The sequence below is a fragment of the Argiope bruennichi genome, chromosome 1 (assembly GCF_947563725.1).
Source record: "Argiope bruennichi chromosome 1, qqArgBrue1.1, whole genome shotgun sequence".
In the NCBI taxonomy this organism is placed as follows: Eukaryota; Metazoa; Arthropoda; class Arachnida; order Araneae; family Araneidae; genus Argiope; species Argiope bruennichi.
Window position 1 is genome coordinate 51,403,957 of NC_079151.1, and position 10,563 is coordinate 51,414,519.

Sequence of the window (10,563 nt, forward strand, 5' to 3'; positions counted from 1 at the left end):
TTGTTTTTTTGGAGGAAAAGCATTTTGCAGAGAGGGAGAAAAAACATTCCAGGGGTATTGAAACAATTTATTAATGATGCATGTTCATTCTCATAATATTCTGGTCATAATTGTAATAAGGTCAAGAGATATCAAGATTTAGCAGAAACTTTTAATATTCGTAGAATTTCTTGCTGTCAATTTTTAACCTTTTAATTTTTTTTAAAAATGCATGACATTTATTTTTGTAATAGATATGATTGTATATTGAAGCTATTTGTACAGTAATTATTTATAATTTCATTAAAATATAAATTTCTTTTTCTCTTGGGGGGGGGGAACATGCAGCTCTTTTGAATAATTTATATGGGATTTCGGGTACCATTTTTATAGTTTTGCACCTGCTCTTCTTAAGATTGTAATCAGTGCAAAAAGAAATCAATAATTAGATTGGCAGTGTATTAAATATGTGATATCTTTATCGAGTAAACTTGAACTACCCCTTACAGACATGATAAATTATTCATTTCCGTGAAAATATATCTTTTTCAAAAGCTTTTTTTTTTTTTGAAATCGATTACTTTCTGCAGTATTTTTAATACCTCAAGCAGTTTTTATATAATTTTTTTCATTTCATTATTCAATTAATCATACTTTTCAGTGTTTATTGGCAAATTTCATCATTTTATGATATTTTCGTTCTAATCCTTTGTTATGTCTGTATACATAATTGATGCTTTGAATTAATATATTAGAAATTTGTTTTAGTTTTTCTTTGATTGTGTTTAAGATTTATTACTCAGTATATTTTAAATTTTAGTAAATTTCTAAATTCTCCTTTAAAGCAAAAATTTAAAGTATGATGCAATAATATTTTGAGAAAGTGAATGAAAATCGCTTTTAAATAATATATACTTTTTCAAGTAAAATAATTTTCATTTTTAAAGAATGACATTAGCATGTATACGAAAAAAGAATTTATTAAATTATTATTAGTTACATTTTTGTATTTTATCATAGCTTAACATTTCTTGATGATTTAGTATTTGAAGAAAGTTGCATATTTTTTTGGATAATATGTTTAAGATTTAAAAAAAAAAACCCTAAATGCAGAATATACTTTTACTTATTTTTAGTTGTTTGATTGCTTGTTAACAACTAATAATGTCATTAATAAACTCCATAATAAATATGGCATTGAATGAATATGAATTGCTCATGCCATCTTAACTGTGAAGTTTTTGTTGAAGCATTAAAAAAAATAATTTTTCAGACATAATCCTATCAAATAAACTCCATTTATTGCCACTACGGAAAGATTCCTTTATTAGACAACTGCATTCAATTTCATTTATCTACCGATCATAGATATTTTAAGAATGGTCCCCCCCCCCCATTGTGAATATTCGGAAGCATGTTTGAGCAGTAGAAACCTGTGTATGCACTCGCATGCTTATGGAATTTCATTGGATGTCCAAAATAAAATGTATCGCTATTAGAGCCATAAATATAAAATTAAAAACTATTAAACGAAGCATGAACTGATAGATAATCAATTGGTGTGGAAGACAGTCTAAGTGTTGATAAGAAACTAATTAATGATTATTATTGCAGTTTAATTGATGATCATTTTTTCAAATTCAACAGTTACTCTGGCAATGGAATTGTGAATCCGCCAGTTTTTAAAAATAAATATGGAATTAAGAACTTGTATACACCAGAATCTTAGAAAAATACGTTCTTGTTTACAAATTTGTTTCTTAACTGCCCTGGAAATATTTTGGAAGCAAAAGTGATATCATCACAAAATTGTATGAAACTAATCGATAAGACAATAACAATGACTGTGAAATGCAATAACATTTCCCATTGACTGAAGACGATTGTTAATGTTGAAGAGATGCGCTCATCTCGTAAATATCTGAAATAAAATTATTCATATGTTTTCTTTTTAAGACTCCTCAAAATAGAAACTTGAAGGGAAAAAAAAATTATATGCTATATTTTTGTTTAGTTAAATTTTTCTGTTAAAGTAAATACACTTTTCAGTGTTTTGTTAAGAAAATTCTCCGCTGGTCTATGAAACCCAATGCCCGTTGTTGCAGCTTAAATTTTAATTTTCCATATTTTTTATTTATTTAAAAGGTAAGGTTTGAATTATGTTGATTTATTAAAATCAAAGAATATTTTTTTAGTAAAATTCGATTCTACCTAGATAAGGTAAGGTTGTAAACTGGTTCTAGAATTAGTTATTTGGTTGTAAAGAAAGTGGTTGTTGGACTCGATTGACGTCGAGAAAACTTGAAAGAGGATTAGATATTATATTGGAAGATGGAATTTTTCACTGGGTCCGAAAATTATCTCCCAAAATTTATTCCAATTATTTATTCGCTTCTCCCAAATTTTATGGTCTTAAAATTTGGGAGAAGCAAAAGAAAAAAAAAAAAACATTTAAAAAAAAATCTTGGAATTTTGATTCCGTATAATTTAATGCAGTTTATGAGACTTAACTAGAAAAATCTGTCTATCCGCTCTAAAACTTGTATCACTTCAGATCAAATTGCACACGTTTTTATTAACCTTTTTATAACGTTTAATTTTGGATTCTAATTCTAGCCCTGGATATTGGAGATATTTTATATATATATATATATATATATATATATATATATATATATATATATCTTAGTAAATTCGGTATTGTGTTAAAAAATAAAACTAATTATACAAATATTCCTTCAAATTGTAGATCATTCTTTTTGTATTCAATAAACGTAATTCTGTACTAACTACTTATAATCGACGACAAATCGGAAAGTTAATTTTAGTTCTTTCCCAGATGTTCCCAAGAGAATCAAACATGTTTTTTTATGTTTATCTCATTCACCACCTGCGTTAAACCTTTTGCTTTAATCAAAAATAATGATAATAAAAAAAGATTGCGTAAGGGAATTCATCTTTAATACTTGTACATTCAGTATGCAATCAATACTGATGTACCTTTTTAAAAATCAAATTAATCGATACAGATTGTTTTTTAATGTGAAAGTTATTTGAAACGATTTTGCAAATGTATGTTTTTATTCGTTTAATTCGGTTTTTTTTTTTTTGCTACATGGTTAGATTTGGGTATGACACAGTCAATTTTCCTTTTCTTTTTATTTATTTTTGAGTAGGAGTTTGGTAAAGGAAAAAATCAGCAGCATTTGTCGGAGCGCTCTTTACTTTTCAAACGGAATCAACGAAACGATTGTAGATCAACAAGTGGCCGGTGCAATGAAAAACACTTCAGCTGGTTAATATTTTCCTTGTGTGAATTCAACTGCCGTCACTTGTTTATTCAAAATGTATCGCAATGAAGTAAGAAGGATTTGATTTCTACCGCACCAGCTATCCAGTATATGTAATTAACTGTAACATTCAAAGTAAAATCATTGTTAACTTTACCTTTGTTATTTGGAATTTAAACTGATACATGTTATTTTCCATAACCCAGTCTCGCCAGTTATTAGAAATTACTAAACATGGTTTTTTGAAAAAATTATACATTTACAAAAATCCTTCATATTGGGCTTAGGAAATAGGCAAGCAAGAGAGAGAGAGGAGAAATGTGTACGTGCATATAATAGTTCAGTGTAACCTTACATTTCCTCTAATGGCGTTTCTCTAATGTAACCATAGGGGTATTGTAGCTTATAATACTGTTTTACTCGAATGTAATTCTACTTAAATGTTGGCTTTTTTTAAATTACAATTTAATAAATATTAGATTTTTGATTTAATAAAGAAATTGTATCAACTCCAATTTTTAAATAAAAGTATAATTGAAAGGCTTTGGCAATTATTTGACCCGCAAAGATTATTGCCTGCGAAAAATTTCAATGAAATCTTTTATGAATTATTTAATTTATTTGTAAGTCTTATAGTAAGTAAGCTTATGAAGTATTTAGTCTATTTGTATATCATAAAGTAGCGAACCTAGTCCGTATTTGAAATCTGTTAAGGTTAAGTAGATTCCTATTGGAAGACTACTTATTGCAATGATTCTTGTGGGAAGATCTCGAGAAAATTTTTGCATTTCTTCACCAATCATGGATAACTACTCTTTGTCAAAAACACTCTTCGTTCAAACGTTTATATATATATATATATATATATATATATATGTGTGTGTGTGTGTGTGAAAACCTCGGATGACTTCGGATGGGTCATCTAATTTAAAGAGGGTAGATATGGTGGGGTGTTGAAATTTTCATTTCTCTATAACTTCCTTAATATTGAAGGCAGAAAAATTAATCAAATTAGCGCCTTATTAAGGAAAACAACTTTCGTATTTAAAGTTCTTCGATACCTGCAATTGTTTCAAAGTCGCGGGCTGAAAAATGATTTTGAAGTCCTAATTTTGACTGTTTCTAATATCAACAATTTTTGTTGTCAGTTTTGAACAAAATGGATTAAAATTTTTACTTTTCTTATATTTCCATACTTTGAAATCGTTTAAGTGCATGTTGAGTAAAGTTTAAAAGTTTGACTAAAACTAATTTAATGGAAATGAAGAAGGAGAAAAAATTAATGGCAACACTATGTAAAAACCATCAGCTAAAAATTTCCAGAAGCTGCGTGTGTTTTAGTTCTTTATATATGTATTTTAAAATGATCTCTTTATATTAGTTTTATTAACTGGAGATATTGTTGAACACTGGGATGACAGCCTTTGTTGCTAAAAATCCCTTAATCCCCTCAATCAATCAATTTATATTAGTCCGAAAAACTTTTTTGTCGTTATAGCTGTCTATCAGTCCTTCTGTTGTTTGTTTGTGACAAAAATAACTCAAAAACGCTTTGAGGCCGACAAATGAAATTTCATATACGATCTTATCACCATATTAGTAGATTTCTGCTAGATGTTGAGCAAAACCTATTCTGAGGAAATCTGTCTGTCCAACAATTTTGTAATTATTGGGTTCAATTATTACAAAACCCAAAGAGTAATGGGAATAAAATTTTGTACACAGGTTTAATATCTAAAACGGAGATTTCTATTAAATTTTCAACCAAATCTGTCAAGCTGTTGGCCATTTGTCAGTCCGTATTTTCTCATGCATGCAAAAGCAATAATTTATGAATTTTGAAAATATGTTGTGACTATAGTTATAGTTTCTTTCCAAATTTTAGTGTGAATCGGTCTGCAAAAAAAGTTTTCAAAACCACGTATTTTCAAAATAAATAAATGAAACACGTAAAAATACTAGATTCATACCAAAGTTCTGTATTTTGTAACTATTCACCAGATCTGTACTTTATTATTAGTTTTCATGGTGTTGGTGAACGCCATGCAAGGTATTCGCGGCTTTATTTTATGTCCACAGTTTTATGCGGGGGGGGGGGGGGGGTATGCGAGAATGTTTTGGGAAGACCACGTCCGTTGGTTTTCGTCTAAGAATTGAAAGTAATTTGAAAATAATAACTTAGATGTAAAGGTTACCGAGAGGATTTTTTTTTTAATTTGAGATATCTCTCGAATATAAAAGATGAAAAGGAAACGGCAAGCAGTGAAAGCCATACTGCCATGGATTTTCCAAGATTACGTTAACTACTGAAAGCCAGGCCTTTCTTAAGTTCTTCATCTACTGGAGAGTAAGCCCCCGAACGGGGCTAGGAGCTTCGTGAACCATGTCATTATCGGCAATCAGTGAAAGTCATAAACTTTTATATTATATGGAATAAAAGATTGTCGAAATCGATCCTGCGACTGGAGGTGGGGTGTTTTATTTCTTTTACCAATTACCTTAAATCTATTTTATCTTTTCTGCTTCCTTATTCTCATTTATAAAGATTTACTGTTGTTGTACAATAAAAAAAAAGACGTGAAAAGTGAGGCAAAAAAAAAAAAAAAATTAAAAACACATGTAAGGATATTATTACAAAAAAAAAAATTGCAGTACGTTAATTTAATTTAATTTTTACATATCATTAATTACATTTGTTTTCTTATTCCTTTTCGAATTTTGTGTTCGTGAAGAAATGTAAAGAAATTCAGCAGTAGAAAAACATTTAAAACTAGATTTTTAACATTTTTAGTTCTGCTTTGTTTTTAATTGTTCTTTTTTCCCCTTCAAACCGTATAGTTGAAAGAAATGCGTCTTATTATTATCTATTCGCTGCAAAGGGAAATCGAGATTAGATTGATGTACAGTTGAACTAATTTTAATCATTTCCGTCGAAAGTCGTACGTATTTCCCTCGCTTTTCCTCTTAAGATCAAAAAATTCTGAGAGGCAGATTAAATTAAGTTGTTGATAGATTTAAATATTTAATTATACATTTTTAAATATGTAAATATATACTACATTTCAATAAATTAAAGACAGTTGAGAATGTTATCGAACATAATGCTTTTTGTTTATGTTAGGAATATTTATGCAAGAACCGCTCCTGATTTCAATGGAAAATCTTTAAATGTCAACATTTTGCTTAATCGGTTCGATGTGCATTATTTATCGATTCGATTGAAAAATTATGAATTATATATTATTTTAATACATAGGCCATCGTTAATTTTATATATATATATATCATTAGAAAAAATATATATTTCCAAAAATGATATTGAGTCTAGATTATTTTCCTAAATATGATTAAAGAAATGTTTTAGATGATGTAAAAATCATATTTTATGTTATGTTTTGAGTCATTAAATGTATTGATGAAAAAATTACAATATTTGAATTCGTAAATAATCCTCCGATTCTATTAATCATGCTTAGTAAAATATTTTTCACATTTTTAGCATTTTTAACTAAAAAAAAGCTTCATTCATCTGCGATTAAAACTGAATTATGATGCTTTGAATGTTAATTACTGTAGATCGGGCGTCATCCATTGATTGGCGGATTTTCTTTGAAGCGGCTAATAAAGTGGCCTTAAATAGTGGTTAGATTATTTTACTAAATATGACTAAGAAAATAATATGAAAAATTTAATTTCTTAATTTTTAAATAATGCATTTAATAACAAATAGGATATAAAATAATTCTTTATCTCTTTTAAAACATTTTTCAATTGTTAATATATCTGTCTCTAATGGTTTAGATATTAATTCTTGGAACACGATTAGAATATCTTTTTATATGCGTTTTGATAATAATTATTAATGAGCTTTTTAGGCCTTTATATCTTTTGAACATATTTATAAGAACTTTTAATAAAATAAAGCAGACAGATAAAGTTTTATTCAAGAATGAATGAAATAAAATATTTTTACATGATGTTTTTAAGTCCGCATATTATCTGTGAATTCCATGATGCTAAAGTCATACCACACATAATACAAATTTCCATTAGACTTAGAACTAACTAATTTGAGGCAAGGCTGCTTTCTATGTAATAGATATTCACAAAGATAAAGTTTTTCAATATGTTAATAAGATTTTTAATTAATTAAAACTTTATTGAAATGCTGACGTTTTTATTTAGTAACAACGGAATATATTATCGCATAGAAATTATTTGATGTCAATTTTATTTTTGCAGAGCTTATTTCTCTAATTCTAATAAATTTTAAAAAATTATTTTTAGACAAATTTGTGACAATCCTTTTTGATATTGTATGTAATTCAAATCAATTTTAATATTTCATTAAATCTTTTCAAAATCGCGTGCTTTTGCCAATGTTAAAGTTATGATTTTAAAAAATTGCTTTCCCTTTGGGCATTAACTTGAGTTCTTTAATTGGCATGATAATGTTTAAGACTGACATTTTTTTTGTTCATTGCGGGATTAAAAATTTCTAAGAGCAGAATGCAACAGCTAATGAAGAGTCTTCAAAATTAAGATTATTATTTAATAATATAATTCTTGATATTCTTAAAAAAAAGTCATTGTGATTCGAGTTTATTTTCTTAATTATTTTTGTTCACTGAAAGAATTTGATAAAGAATGTGCTAATAAACATTCTTCAGATTGATAAGATGAATGCATAATTAACTATTTGAACTTAAATAGCTTATAGGGAATGTGAGTTTTCTCGCTTCAGTAGCCTAAAGTAAAGATATAAAATAACGGCAGATGTCAATATGTTCTTTCTTCAGCTTTACAAACACGGGACTCTTTTCATAAAATCAAAGTTCGAATTGTGTTCAACACCTAAAGGAAGAAAATAAAAATACCATTCACGATATTTGCAAAAGGAGACGGCTGAGTAAATTTGCACCGTTTCATATTCGTCCTTCCGACGTCAGATTATGAGCTTTTAACTTATTTTGACGTGCAGGAAAATGCACCTGCACAGTTACATCAGATTAATGATAATTGTCTGCCGGGATGAACTTCTGGTGGAGGTTCATATTCGGACCAAATAAGGAATTCTAAGCATTTCGGAAACCATAAAATTTAAAGGTATATGATATTTTTATTCTATATATAAGGTTTTCCATAGGAAGTTAAGATGCTGTCTTGTTCGATTGATCGCCATAATCAAGATTTTCATATAATACAAATAAATGGAATCAAAAATTAGGTTTTAAGATTATTTCATTCAGCTTTTAAAATCAATATCTATTAATAATAAGAATCTATGAATATTGTGTGTGTGATGCCGATGTGCAATGAATTAGATGTTGATAAATTAATCCATTTGCCAAACATAACATACTATATAGTATTATATATCTTGGAGAGTAAATGTGCAACTCGGTGTAATTTTTTTTTTTAAATTTTAATGAATTAAAATTAAGAAAATTCTAACATACCTGTAATATAATTCCAAAAAATTTATAACTCAAAAATGATTTTTACGCCATTTTAAAATATATAAAAAATTGTCTATTTACCGATACTGATTGAATTGTGAATTTTTTTCCTAATTTTTGATAATGTTTTAAATATATATATATATATATATATATATATATATATATATATATATATATATATATATATATATATATATATATATATATATATATATATATATATATATATATATATAACTTAATTTTCAGTAATTGTTGCATAGGAACTCAAATCTTTTACATTACTTCATCAAATATTTTATCGCATGATTCTTTTCCATTGTTGAAAGTTAAAAGGAAGGAAACGAAACAAAATGGATTCTGTTTAATATTCTTGTAAATTACTTGGCGAATAAGAAAGTGGAATGCTGTACAGCGAAGGTAAAAAGAAAGAATTATGTTCTTGAAAGCGAAATGATGTCCTTGGACCCGATTCGACTTGGATGGTTCAATGAACAATAAACTGAACAAATGTAAAACGGTTAATCTAACATAGTTCTCTCAGTTTGATGCTTAAGTATTAAGTTATATATAAGAGATATGATTGAAAGCAAATAATTAATTTTTTTCGGAGAACCAATTAAATTGGCCCTCGACTGTCGCATTTATATTGAAGTAGAAAGTTATACCGACTGAGCTGAAAATTTCCATTTATTTTAAATCTGCATTGGAAAGAAAATTAATTTTATTTAAATAAAATTGAACAAAATAATTTTATATTTTTCTAAGATTTTCTAGACACATTAGTCAAAATGTATGTACATTTTTTTTTTTTTTTTTTTTTTTGCATTTAAATGAAGATTTTATATATACATTTTTATTTTTATTTTATTATTACTTTATTTTTTTATTTTCAAATCCTATGACTTTCATATAAGTATGGAAATCAGAATAAGTTCAGAATGGTTTTGTAGCAGAATTTCGGATCGTGGAGAAGAAGGAGACGCGATTTCATTCAAAAGTTCCTACCGCATACGTGAGCTGATACACGTCCTTTCGGGTCAAACGTTTCTGATGCGGTAAAATAGGCTGTGGTTTAGGAATGATATTTTTGTTCAAAATTATAGGGGGTTTCTTTAATAAACCTTGGCAACTTCCAAATAGGGTGTTACTGAAATAATCAACAAAAGAGCTCATTATAAATCGCAATATGCATAAATACGTATATATATATATATATATATATATTACAGAATAGCATAATCAAATTAAAAGTATTTAAATTTCAAGTGCAAATGAAGGAAATTTATATATTTGTTTTGGACTTCTGACAGATTGACTTTCAAAAACCATATTTTATTAAATTTTACTATGAATGAAAGTTTGAAAGGTGATAAGAGTATATGACGTAACTTTTTTGTGTTTCTTTCATCCTTCGTGAGTGGTTGAAAATAATCAAATTAAATCGCTAAAAACCATGGTGAAATTTTAAAATGGGATATTAATAATGACATATTAATTTAGATTTGTTTGTAATTTGGATATTCAGTCTACAAATTTATGATCGTTAATTATTGGACTAGAAGGACGATATGGTTTAGAATATACTATTTGAAAAGATTCATTTGTGAGAGTAGCACATGCTAGACGTAGAGCAATTTGTAAGGGCAGGTAAGGTATATATTTCTGGTGAACAAATCTGTATTTCTTGGATAATAAGCCGTTTTCTAAGTGTATATGTGTCATAGATTCTCTTTAAGAAGAAGAATTTCGTTTAAGATTAGGGTAAATTTTTTCTCTCTGGTATAAGTGTATCAGTGTTAATTTGAAAAGACAAGACTAGAATTTTTTTC